This window comes from Loxodonta africana, chromosome Y (genome assembly GCF_030014295.1).
Source record: "Loxodonta africana isolate mLoxAfr1 chromosome Y, mLoxAfr1.hap2, whole genome shotgun sequence".
NCBI lineage: Eukaryota > Metazoa > Chordata > Mammalia > Proboscidea > Elephantidae > Loxodonta > Loxodonta africana.
Window position 1 is genome coordinate 21,960,582 of NC_087370.1, and position 12,890 is coordinate 21,973,471.

The following is a 12,890-nucleotide window of genomic DNA, read 5'->3' on the forward strand; positions in this document are numbered from 1 at the left end:
CATGGAAGCAGCAGTCAAGAAATCAAATGATGAATTGGGCAAAACTATTGCAAAAGATCAGTTTAAACTGTTAAAAGCAGAAATATCACTTTGAGAAATAAGGTGAACCTGACCCAACCAATAGTATTTCATATGCATAGAAAAGCTGGAAATGAATAAGGAAGACTCAGGAACTGATGCCTTTGAGTTTCCGTGTTGGTGAAGAATAATGAATGTACTATGGACTGCCAGAAAAACGAAGGAATGTGTCTTGGAAGAAGTACAACCAGAATGCTACTTAGAAGCGAGGATGGCGAGAATTCGTCTGACGTACTTTGGCCATTATCAGGAGGGAGAAGTCCCTGGAGAAGGACATCATGCTTGTTAAAGTAGACGAAAGAGAGGAAGACCTTAAATGAGGTGGATTGACACAGTGGCTGCAATGATGGGATCAAGAATAGCAATGGTTGTGAAGATGGTGCAGGACCGGACAGTGTTTGGTTCTGTTCTACGTATGGTGACTATGAGTTGGAACCTACCTGATTGTACCTAAGATCAGCTGTGATTTTGTATGCTTATTTTTTTCCTACTCGTGTGTGCTCTATTAGACAAATAAATTACAAATATTCAATGCTCAATGCTTTCTTGGTTTGAATGCTACCTGGCCATATTACCTGCTTTGCTTGATAAATTCATGAATATTTTCGTTGTTATTTTGTTTTACGTTTTCCCATATGTCCAATGAATGAGATTAATCACTAGTTTCTGTGTTCCTATTGGACTTGTGCTGCTTCTCCTGCCCAACGGAAGCGGAAGTGTGCCTCCTTGGTCGCCGTCCGACCGGTTCCTCCGGTGTGTGGCAGCAACGCCTTCCTGGAGGCGTGTGTGTGTCGCTGCGTGGACAGGTGAGGTGGTGGGCACCAGCGCACCCCAGTGCTGCTTAGGGAGCCGGGAAACAAGCAGGGTCCCGGGTCTCCCGGGCGCCTGGGTCACTCCCTGTGTGTCGGTGCGTGGACAGGTGAGGTGGTGGGAGCCGCTCAGACCTGTGCTGCTCAGGGGGCGGGGAGACATGCATGGTCCCGGGCCTCCCGGGCGCCGGGGTCGCTCCCTGTGTGTGTCGGTGCGTGGACAGGTGAGGTGGTGGGAGCCGCTCAGACCTGTGCCGTTTAGGGAGCTGGGAGACATGGAGGGTCCCGGGCCTCCCGGGCGCCGGGGTCGCTCCCTGTGTGTGTCGGTGCGTGGACAGGTGAGGTGGTGGGAGCCGCCCAGACCTGTGCTGCTAAGGAAACGCGGAGACATGCAGGGTCCCGGGCCTCCTGGGGGCTCGGGTCGCTCCCGGCGTCTGAATGGCGCGTCCCCACGTGTTGTGGAGACACAGGTGCGCGGTTACCTTGAGCTGCTCCTCAGCCCTCAGTCACTGCTGGCCCCTGCGTATATTTACCGTTTACTGAGCTGTTTCTGGAGGACTGGGCACGGGGTCGAGGACTTCGTCTAAGGGACCTTCTCTGAGCCTCCAAACACCACTGCCAGGGAGCGACGGTTTGTAACGTTTAACAGAAGTCTAATAATCTCGGAGAAATTTAATACCTCGCCCGTAGACAAATATCTACTCAGTGGTAGTGTCTGAACTCAAATGCAAATCTGTTATTACTTCAAGGGGCATAGTGATCACAGTCTCCCTGCCTGAAACGGCTCCTCTTTCTTTTCTGTCCTTCATCAGGCAGGACTTTTGTTGAGTATTAGTGGTCCCGGGGAAATGAACATTGTGGCGAGGAATATAACCTCCTCCTTTAATGGGTATATGTATTTAAGACTGATGAACAATCAACAAACATGACTTGGAAATAGTACGTACGTTTAGGAGCACGTTTATCCCAGTTTCAGGAGGAAAACATTTAATACAGGCACCTTTCGAGGAATTCCTGGGGCGTTAAGGCAGAAATTTTCATCACGATTGTGTGAGAAACCATACAGCCAGTCGTAGTTGGTCCGATATAAAATGTGATGTTGCTGAACGGTCTTAATGCAGGCGACGAACGATTTATAGAGATGACACACCCTGGGTGTGTAGGCTGTGCTAGATTGGGTACTGGGAATTGAACTGTAACCTAACCACTCGGGTTCTTGCCCTGTCTTATTAGCCGATTGAAATAAGATGGACACTGATTGCAAGGGCAACAGAAAGTGGCAAGTTTATTGTCTGCACATACAAGGAGCACCTGGGGTCTAGTGACCTTATGGCCACGTGCTGGCTGACTAGGGGAGCTGGGGAGCTTTTTGTTTCCAGTGGCCTCAGGGGCTGGGTTTGGTACCTGGAGTCTTCTGCCTTTAGCCCTCCCCTGCCTATATTGGGGTGGGGGGAGGGTCAGGTGAAGGATGTGATTTCAATCTGTGCATGCTTCAGGGTGTAACTAGGGCTAGTCAATGGACCCAGCCAGTACCTGCTGCGACTTCCTGCTCAAAACAAGCTTGTGGTTAGCAAGACAAAGGGGGGGGGGAGGGGTGTTGCCTGGGGTTTCCACTATGGCTGACAGCCTGTTTCAGAACCATTGTTTCTGCTACCAAAGAAGCACAGTCCTTAAAAAGTCCACGGCTTCTTGGAGCACAAAGCCTGCGTATTCCTAGAGTCAGAGCGGTGAAAATTAGGAATGAAGGGAAGGTGGGAGGCCCTTGTAACGCCACTAACCCATATACTTCAGATCTTAGAGGGTCAGCGACACTGCAGTGTTGAAAAGGTCCCTCATCTTGTATAATAATTATTTTACACAGTGAAAGAGTGAAGTAGGGCGGCCCTGGGTGGCGGAAAAGGTTCAGATTATTAGCGGAAAGGTTGGTGGATTGAACTCACCCAGATGTGCCTTGAAAGACAGGCCTGTCTATGTGCTCCTGAAAGGTCACAGCGCTGAAAACCCTATGGAGCAAATTTCAAGTGTCTATATTTCAGTGTCCTGTTGGAGAAATTATTGAGAGTGCCAGTGCTTAATCTTTTTTAAAGTTGCTATGAATTATAGTTCCTGTTTTGTGTGTACATATATATTTAATTATTATTATGGAAGGAGTCTTTTTTTCACATATTAACCAGGTGATCTAGATCTAATTACCTTAAAAAACCAATTCTTTACACACTGCAGTTCTTGAAATGTGATTTTATTTCTTTAGGTTAGTACAGCCTGAGGTTGGTGTGAAATCTTAGAAATACCAGTTTTCCTGTCTATATCCTCACAGTATCTAAAGCTCCCTCCTTTCACTTACATTCCAACCAAGAAACTAAATTTCTTTCTTTCTTCTTAATAGTGTCATTTCATGGTACCTGTGTGTGTGTGTGTGGTAATATAAATATAACAAGTCTTTTTCCTTTTTCAACCATTTTTACATGCAGAATTCAACGTGAATTGCTTTCACCATGTTGTGCAACTATCACCTCTATCCATTTCCAAGATTTTCCATCACCATTAGAAGAAAGTCAGTGTCGCCTAAGCATTAACTCCCCTCCTCTCTCCCATCTTCCGCTAGTAACGATTTGGTCTCTATATACTTGGCTATTACAGATACTTAAGTGAGATTGTACAAGATTTATACTTTTGTGTCTGACTTGTTTAATTTAGCATAGAGTTTTCAAGATTCATCCATAGCGTAACATTTATGAGAACTTAATCTCTTTTTATGGCCGAATAATATTCTATTTTTTTAATCCATGCGTCTGTTGATGGACATTTGTTTTTTTTTTACACTTTTTTGCTATTTTGAATAGTGGTGTTTGAACATTGGTGTAAAAATAGCTGTTTGCATCCCTACTTTCAAGACTTTTGTGTATCTACTTGTTAGGTATCATTGAGGTAATTTTAGACTCATGGTGAGACCACGTGACAGAGTAGAGCTGTAGTGTAGGGTTTTTTTGCTGTAATTTTAACGAAAGCAAATCATGGCGTCTTTGCCACAGGTGAAAAGTGCCAACTTTTGTTTTCTTTAGTTACATAATTTTATAATTTTGTTGTGGAGAATATACACAGCAAAACATACACCAATTCAACATTTTCTACAGGTACCGTTTACTGACATTGATTATGTTCTTCCAGTCACACAACCATTCTCACTGAACTTTTCTCAGTTGTTCTCCCCTTAACATAAACTCAGTGCTCCCTAGGGTTCCTGTCAGCTCTTCTGAGTTGCTGTTGTCAGTTTGATCGCACAGAGACAGTTTTCTAAAGAGCAGAATGCTCAAGGCTCATTGTTTACTACTTAAGCTAAACTATTGTTCGATTTTAAGAAGACTCTAACGGATATTTTTGGTTTAAGGTTTAAAGATGATCGCAGGGCAATAGCTTCAGGGGTTCATCCAACCTTCATGGCTCCAGGAAGCCTGGAGTCCTTAAGAATTTGAAATTCTGTTGTGCATTTTCCCTCTTTAGATCAGGATTCTGCTATAGAAGTTTCGATGAAGATATTCCGTAATGGCAGCCAGGCACTCTCCTGTTCTTCTACTCTCATGGCCAATGAGGCAGCTGTTCATGGAGGCAGTTACCACACATTCCTTATCCTCCTCCTTTTCCTGACTCAACTTTTTCCTTGATTGTTCCAGGTGAATACAGACCAACTTTTGTGCCTTGGATGGCAGCTTGTAAGACCCCAGGCACCACACAGTGAACTAGGAGGTTAAATCACTCAACACGTTATTAGGCCAGTTAACTGGGATGTCCCATGAAAGCGCAACCCTCAACCTCCAAAGCAAGGAACCACGTCCCATGAGGTATATGGTTGTTCATCAGCAGCCTCAACATCTGCTCTTTTTGTTGTTGTTCATACTGTCAGTCTTTTGGTTAGCAAGCGGGTACTTAACCATTTGCACCATCTGCGCTCCTATAAATGGAAATTTCTGGGTCATAAGCTATTTGTATGTTTAACATTTTGAAAAACAGGCACACTTTTCCACAGAGGCTGAACCATTTTGCAACCCTCCGGCAATTTCTTCATATTCTCCCCAACTCTTGTTGTTTCTGATAGTAGCCATCCTCCTAGGGATGAGGTGGTGTGTCTTGTGGTTTGGGTTTGCATTTCCCTAATGACAAGGGCATTCATCATCTTTTCATGTGTTTATTGACCATTTGCTTATCATCTTTGGTGAAATGTCTCCTTCAGTTTTTTGCCCAATTTTATAATTGTTGCTGACACTTAGGAGGTCTTTCTCTGTCCTGGATACTAAACCCTTATGGCATGTATGATTCCCAAATGCAGTGAAACCTGTGAAAGCTGGAACCTCTAAGGTGGAAACCTGTCAGAGTAGGAAAACTCAAATATTTTCCATTAAAGAAGTGACCAAAAAGTGGCAAGGCTGCGCTGCGTAAAAGGCGGAAAAATTGCAAGACCCAGAAAAAGAAGGCAATCCTGTCAAATTCCAGCTCTCACAGGTTTCAGTGTATTTTCTCCCATTCTGTAGATTGTCTCTTCCCTTTGTTGAGAGTCTTAATTGATCTGTTTTGTCTTTTATTCCTTGAGCTTTTTGCTATTGTAGCTCAGAATCCATTGTTGAAAGCTAGTGTGTGGAGAAAATAAACGTGCTTCTTTTTTTAAATTGTAAAAATATAGTATGAGTCAAAAACTGTAAAACTGCGTACAGTAAAACCAATTATTAAACAGCACTTTTAATCTCAACATGGTGTTGAATAATGTGGTGCCTCCTATTTTCCTTCTCTAGAGATAGATATTCTAGGAGTACTCCCATTCTGGATGGGACTTTCCTTTGGAGACATGACTGTTGTCATGTTACTTCATGTCAAATTCAAGCCTTCATTCAAAACTACTGAGTTTTCCTCGGTGAGAATCTAAGAAATGCTGCTCAGATACCATGACAGTATCAGCTTTTTTTTTTTTTTTCCAGCGAAGAAAGCTTTCTTCATTTTATTAGATTCTCTTCTCTCTCTCTCTCTCTCACACACAGACACACACACACGGTAGTCATTTAATTTCTTATTCAACGAAACAGGTTAAACCACATGAAGTTCCATGTTGGCGTTTTTCAAAGTTACCAAAAAGGCAGGTTCACATGCTTCTTCCAAATACGCCTGAGTGTTTACAAAGATCTAAAGAATTCACTGTAACGTGTACAACTATAAGCAGTGGTTCAGTTAAAATAAGGGATGTCTTCACTCAGGAGAAGTCTTCACACAGCCTTGAAAGTCAAGCAGAAAAAAAGAAGCTTTTCATCCAGAAATTGACTGTAATTACCAGCCCCTGGTCTGCATCAAGCTTGTCCAGTCCCTTAGTACAGAAACCAAATGTCTGCTGTCAGACGTTACAATCTGTGCCAGGAGCCATTAATTATTTGCTAAAGGCCTCATCCGTGCCAACACTCTGCTCTTCCTCTCCTTTAGCTTGCAGCTTCAGAAGTGGGAATGCAGCCTGTTTCAGAGGACACAGTGTGATTGTTCGTGGCCAGCAGAAGACGGCCCACAGGATGAGATTCAGGCTCCTGGGTCCCAATGGACTCAGACACCAAGTCCTTCCCATAGCCCACCTGGAACACTAAGGACTGTAACGCTCTGAAACCTAACGTGTCCAAGACAGAGCTTTTAAAATCTCACCTGAACAAATCTACTTCTCACCTGGCTTTCCCAGCCGGTAAGCTGCACCAGCCTTCATTCATTCACTGCATTCAGGGAAACAGTCCAAGCTACCGTGAGAGGGGAGCTCCCTTAGGAAGGCAGCTCTGAACTTTCTTCTCCTATTTCTCTTTTCAGAGGAAGTTACAGCCTCCACCCAGCAGCAAGAGGCAGATATCAACAATGTAAACCAAGCCAACTCTCAATCACATCCAGAAAAAATCCACATATTTTACCCTCTCTGGCAAGACCCTCCACATCTGACTTAAATTGAGAACACCCTCATATTTCATAGGCTCTTGACATCTTTTTAGAAAAATCTTTTTCAGACATGTCAACATTTTCCCTGCCTTTCGGCCTTCGCACCAAGTATTTCTGCTGATTAGAGGAAAACTTTTAAACTCTAGGAACCCAATAATTCCTATAATTCTTGTCTCACTTCAAATGTCACCTCTGCAGAAAGTGCCCCTCCTGTCCCCTCAGTTATTCCCACTCATTTCTATGTTTAAATGTCATTGAGGTTTTCAGAACGAGGTAAATCCAGTTGAGGTTGACATTAACCTTCATGATGCAAGTAAAAGCAAACTGAGTGCAATGTTCCATTTCCCTATGTGACAGACTTTTAGCAAGCCCAAAACTATGAAGCTCTGCATTGTGCTGCTGGCAGCTTTCATGCCCTCTCTGCCCTGTTGGTTGCTTAAGGGTCTGGTGAGTTCACTAGAGGTGTGATGCCCATTAGCTGTGTGTTGCTATTTCAATTAAAAGTAATTAAAACTCAAAGTAGAGTTCCTTCTTTGCACTAGTCATATGTTCTGTGGTGAATAGGCACATAGGCCTAGTGCCTACCATATTGGAGTGTACAGAAACAGAACATGTCTATCTTCACATAAAGTACTCTTGGATAGTGCTGCTGAAGACTATATATAACAGGTAATAATCTGTGTGTGTCCTCAATGATCAGTGTCAAAGGCCAGAAGGAACAAGAAGACAAAATACAGAGTGTCTGCCCATAGATTTATCATCTAGCTTGGGAGACAGTTTTAAAGAAAGAATGAAAAACTAAGGATATGTGATATCTGTATTAAAAAGACCTAACCCGAGAGTGAGGTGCAACTGCTTGAAAAGGGAAATTATCTCAGTGAAGATTCAGAAAATGTTTTTTTTTTTAGCTACATGCAGTGTTGTGTAGAGCTGATACCATTTTTATGGGTGGGGGTGGAAAGAGTATTTCAGTTGGGAAAAATAAATGTGTAAATCCCTGAGACAGCAGAGAACCCAGTATTATCTATTCATTGATGGAAGTCAGAAATGATTAAAGCAGAGAAAACAACAAGTGAGTGGTGAGGTTTGTGTGAGCTGGATTGGAACAGATCGTTTAGAACCGTGCTGAATACTCTGGGCTTTTGGAAGGCCCATGGACAGCCACTGATGGGCACTGAGCATTTCCTATGCCGCAGATAGAATTTGGAAGTGACAACGATGATTGAATGATGTCAGGCAGGAGCTTGTTATGAACAAATTAGGGAGGACTGTGAGGAGGCCTAGACGCGCAGATTGATTGTGAATCAGGAAGATAGCCAGTGATACAATAGAGGTGTGGATGGATAAAGGGCATCCCTTCATAGACTGCTCATTCCTGTACATCACTGAATGCTTCTCACGGTTGACTGTCAATGTGCATAACCCCCGGATCTGGTTGAAATGCAAATTTCGATTGAGAAATTCTGGGATGGGACTTGAGTTTTCCACATACTGAACAAGCTCGTGGTTTATGCTGGAAATACTAGTCGAGAAATAATGATGTGAATTAAAATTAGCGAGCTGTATTACAGAAAATAAAAAAAAAGAAGGATAACGTGTAGAGGGGAGACACTGGTGTAAAGATCTTGCAACGGAGAATTCATTGACAGTGAGACCAAGAAATGAAATAGGACTCAAGCTGGAGAGGGAGCAGGGTGAAAAGAAACAGGAAGTGAAGTACGAGACGGGTCCTTCGTGAAAGCATAAAGATTTTCTGATTTATTTGTTGATCTATTTAATACCAGAAAGAGAAAGTGTTCAGGAATCCCCCCAGATTTCTCAAAATCTTAGTGAGTGGTGTTCTCATGGTTTGAAAATGAAGGGGGAAAAAATACGAGACAAGTCAAGGGGCAGAAAGAAATGTTAGTTAATTCCAAAGGAACAGAAAAAATACTGATCAGATATTACAGTGTCATAAGTGAGATGAAAAAGTTTTAGAAAGCCACAGTGGAAGGTTTTTACAGCACATAACTTAAAAATAAATGAACCAGGATGAGTTCATTGTCAATATATGAAAAGTATGTTCTTAAAATTTCATCCATGTTAATGTCAGATAACAGTGACATCTGACACCAGGAACAAAGGTACATAGGTAAGCCCACAACTTGAACATTGAATCCCTAAGTCCCTGGAGGAAATCAGGTTCAAGTTTTGTAGCCTGGCCAGGCCTGGTTGCTTCTCATGCTGTGGGAGAGGTAAATTCCTCCATGTGTGATCTTGTTGCAGAAAGGAGAGGCCTGTGGAGCTTCCTGAAGAATGCGGGTGTGTCCTCTGGGGGCTGGAGCCTGTTCTGCCTTTAGTGTAAAGGCCCTCAGGGTGGAGCATTGCCCTGAGCCTGGGAGGAGGCCAAAGGCCTGTCAGTCCCTGCTTCCTCCACACTGTTTCTTCCCCATCCTTCTTCCATTTCAGACCTCAGGTGTGGTGCAGGGAGGACTAGTCCAGTCCAGGCAGCTGGGGACCTCAGGCGACCATCTGGCACATCCATCAATCACAGGGAAGGATTTCAATTGCTGTCACTGGTGTGTGGACCAAACATTATTCATCTGCCTCCAGACTGCCCAGGCCTCTGCTTCCAGTCCTGTCCCTCTTCCTGGAAGTGGCTTCTTGGGGTCAGAGACGTCATTCCATAGACTCCCAGAAGCTGGAGAAGAAAATGGTGAGTTCTACGCAGAACTGGGTTATCCTTAGCATTATGTGGGTGAGGCTGGATCTGAATTGTTGGGGAAGCAGCCGTGTGCTGCGGGACTGTGGTTTCAGTGAAGAAGACAGTGACAGAGGAGGCTGAGGAACTGAGCCCTAGGAGGCACCCTAATACCTTGCTCCACTGTCTCTGGGCCCTTCATCCTTACATACATGGCATTTGAAGATTTGAATATCTGGTGTCACCTTCCTTATGTGACTCTCAGAGGTAGCATCACACGGTGTTAATATCCCCCCTTCCCCCGTCCCGGTTCTTGGTGTTCTGTGTTGAATGACAGAGTCTTCTGTCCTGAATCTGAAGACAGAGGAGCTCTGGCTGTGGAGGCTGAGCCCCGACCCTCTAGAGCCATCCTTGTCCCATGTCTCTGAACAGTGGTCTTGAGTCCCCCTAGGCACTGGAGCACTTTGAGTCTTTAAAGGATTGAGAGGTATCATACCAGTTTCCTCCACTGCTCAAAAGTGTAAAATTACTCAGCATTTCACTAAGATTAAAAGCCAGATTCTTTTCAGTTGCCAACGAGTTCCCCCGAACATGATAAGCCCACTGACCCCAATCACCCCTCCAGATTCCTAAGACGGTTTTTCCTCTGCATTGCATTCGGCTCCAGCCACGCGGGGCCTTTGGCTCTTCCTAAGACATCCAAGACACCTTCACACCTTCTGACCTGTGCTCTGGCTGTTTCCTCCTTCTAGAACGGTTTCTTCTCAGAGACCTGAATTCTTTTATACAACACATTCCCACATGATAGTTATATATACATGTTTATGTATTTAAATTTACTGTCCCCACTCAAAGAATTTACTATCCATGTTCATCGGGGTGTTCGTTTTGTTCACTGCTGTAGCTGCTTTGCCAATGTGCGGTAGCCTCTGTATCAGTAGGACCTGAATGAATTTTAATGAATAAATGTAGCCACAGTTAAGGGTCTGGAGGGAAGAAGTCTTGTCTGAGACACAGGGCTTTGCCAGGAGAAGTATGTCCTGGTTGTAAGAATTGAATAGAATGTTTACCTTTGTCTCCTCTTCCTATTATCCAAGAGGACTTTAGATCATCTACTGGGTTTGGGTCTTTTTTTTTTTTTTTTTTTTTTATGCTGTTATTGGACGGTAACAGCAAAAATAACAACAAAACTGTATGCATATGGACAGAAATGGAGTTGTCAGCAATTTAGACTTTAAAGAGAAATTGACCTGCATTGTGATCCTGGCTCAGCAGAGTTCCATGTGGGAAACACTGAGGATGTGATTAAATGATCGTCTCTAACTTTACTCAGCTATGCCCTGTCTGAAATAATATCTGCTTAGAAGAGTCATGAAAGAAAAATCACAGTTGCTGAGTACATGGGACATTTCATCATTATTCTATAATAAATATCAGGGTTTTTGATGAGTTTAAAATATATAACCTCGCCCACTGCAGTGGAGGAGACCTTTGGCTTTGGGCTCTGGTTCAAAGTTGCTGTCATCCGATCATACCAGGACAGATTAGAGATGTCATAGGCTGCTCACGTCACCATTTCCCTGAGAAGAGGAGTCTTCTTTCTCTAAAATTACTCTGTTTCAGCACTGAAGGCGTCTTTTAGCAGCCTTTTCTCTCCTCTTGACACGAGAAACCCAACGGATTGCTGCTGTTTCAGAAAGGTCACTCTTACAGACCAGGGGCTTCCAGTGGTCAGGGTTCAGGTAGTCATGGTTAGGTGCCTTCCAGGGGCTGCGAATGTGAGAGAATTCTAAAGCACAGCCCCTAGAGGCTGCTGTGTAAGTCTATTTCCTAGGCTCCACGGGCAATTTAACCGGTAAACCATCTGCATTTCAGCTTACTTATAAAATTAATTTTTTTGTAGTAGAAGTTATACCTAACAAAATCTTTGTCAATTCAACAGTGTTTACATGTATAGTTTGGTGACACTGATTACGTTCATCATGTTTTACAGTCATCCCAACCAAAAACCAAACCAAGTGCCATCAAGTTGATTCCGACTCCTAGCGACCATATAGGACAGAGTAGAACTGCCCCATAGATATTCCAAAGAGCGCCTGGCGGATTTGAAGTGCCGAGCCTTTGGTTAGCAGCCGTAGCACTTAACCACTATGCCACCAGGGTTTCCAGATGGAAATGGTAACCTTTTCTCACTGAGCAAACACAAGGGTGTGGTGTTGTTGTTTCTGCAGATGTTTTGCTCCTTGTCATCTTCTAACATTAGACTGTGTTTGTGGACCTATCACATTCCCACCTTGGGCCTTGGTGCTCTCTGTTGAATGAGAGTCTCCTGACCTGAATCAGCCACATGCTTATCTCCAAGAGTTGAAGAAAATATGACCAGCTCAGTGTTTGGGTTGCCAGTGTGTTGATAATTGGTCCCTGGTCCTCCCATGGTTGTGAGAAACAAAAGCAAAACTGCCCTTCTGCAGTGTTTACCAGTTAGTATACATCATCCTGTCTTCACCCTGTCCTTTATGTTTTGTTGAGTGTGTTCTGGTAGGGCTTACGGAAGGAGTGGTAATTGTTTGTTCACAAGGAAGTGAAGATCTGAATGAGAGCATTTCTCTAATGTCTGCTATGTTTTCTAACCATTCCAGACGGTAAAGAGAGAGGAGAATACAAGTGCAATTGGTTGCAGTCGAACTGTAGAGAGATAATTTCAGTGCTGGAAGTCCGTGAGACAGAAAGCAATCAGTGAGGAAGTGAATGTAGTTAGTGAAGGGACGAGGCTGATGGCCATACCCTAGAGTAGACCTTGATAGTACACAGAACCTTGTGTCAAATCCCTAAGAATTCTCTGTTCCCCAGGACTGTCAGCCTCACCCTTCATTCTTGTACACACTGAAGTCCATGGTACCTTGCTGATGCAGAATGTGTCAATGTTTTAGGACTCAGTGGTTGTTGAGGATGTGGCTGTGGTCTTTACCCCGGAAGAGTGGGCTTTGCTGGATCTTACTCAGAGGAAACTCTACAGAGATGTGATGATCGAAACCTTCAGAAACCTGGCCTCAGTAGGTAGGACCAGATTCCTTTTTTTTTTTTCGGTTTTCTATTATTCCTTTAGTGAAGAAAACTATTTTACTCATTAAGTTTACTCCAGAATTTGGGCTGAGGAATGAGAATAAATCATTAAATAAAGGAGGCATGGTCCTTTGGCCCACAGAGCTCATGTATCTTGGCTTTCCGTGAGCACAAAGCAGTATGTATTATACTTAGTTTTCATTTCTCTTGTAATTAAAAGCCTTGAGGCTCTTTAAGTGTTGTAAATGTAAGCACTGGCTTTAGGGGTCACTTTGGGGCACAGAGAGTATTGTATTTGGGGACCGTGTAGA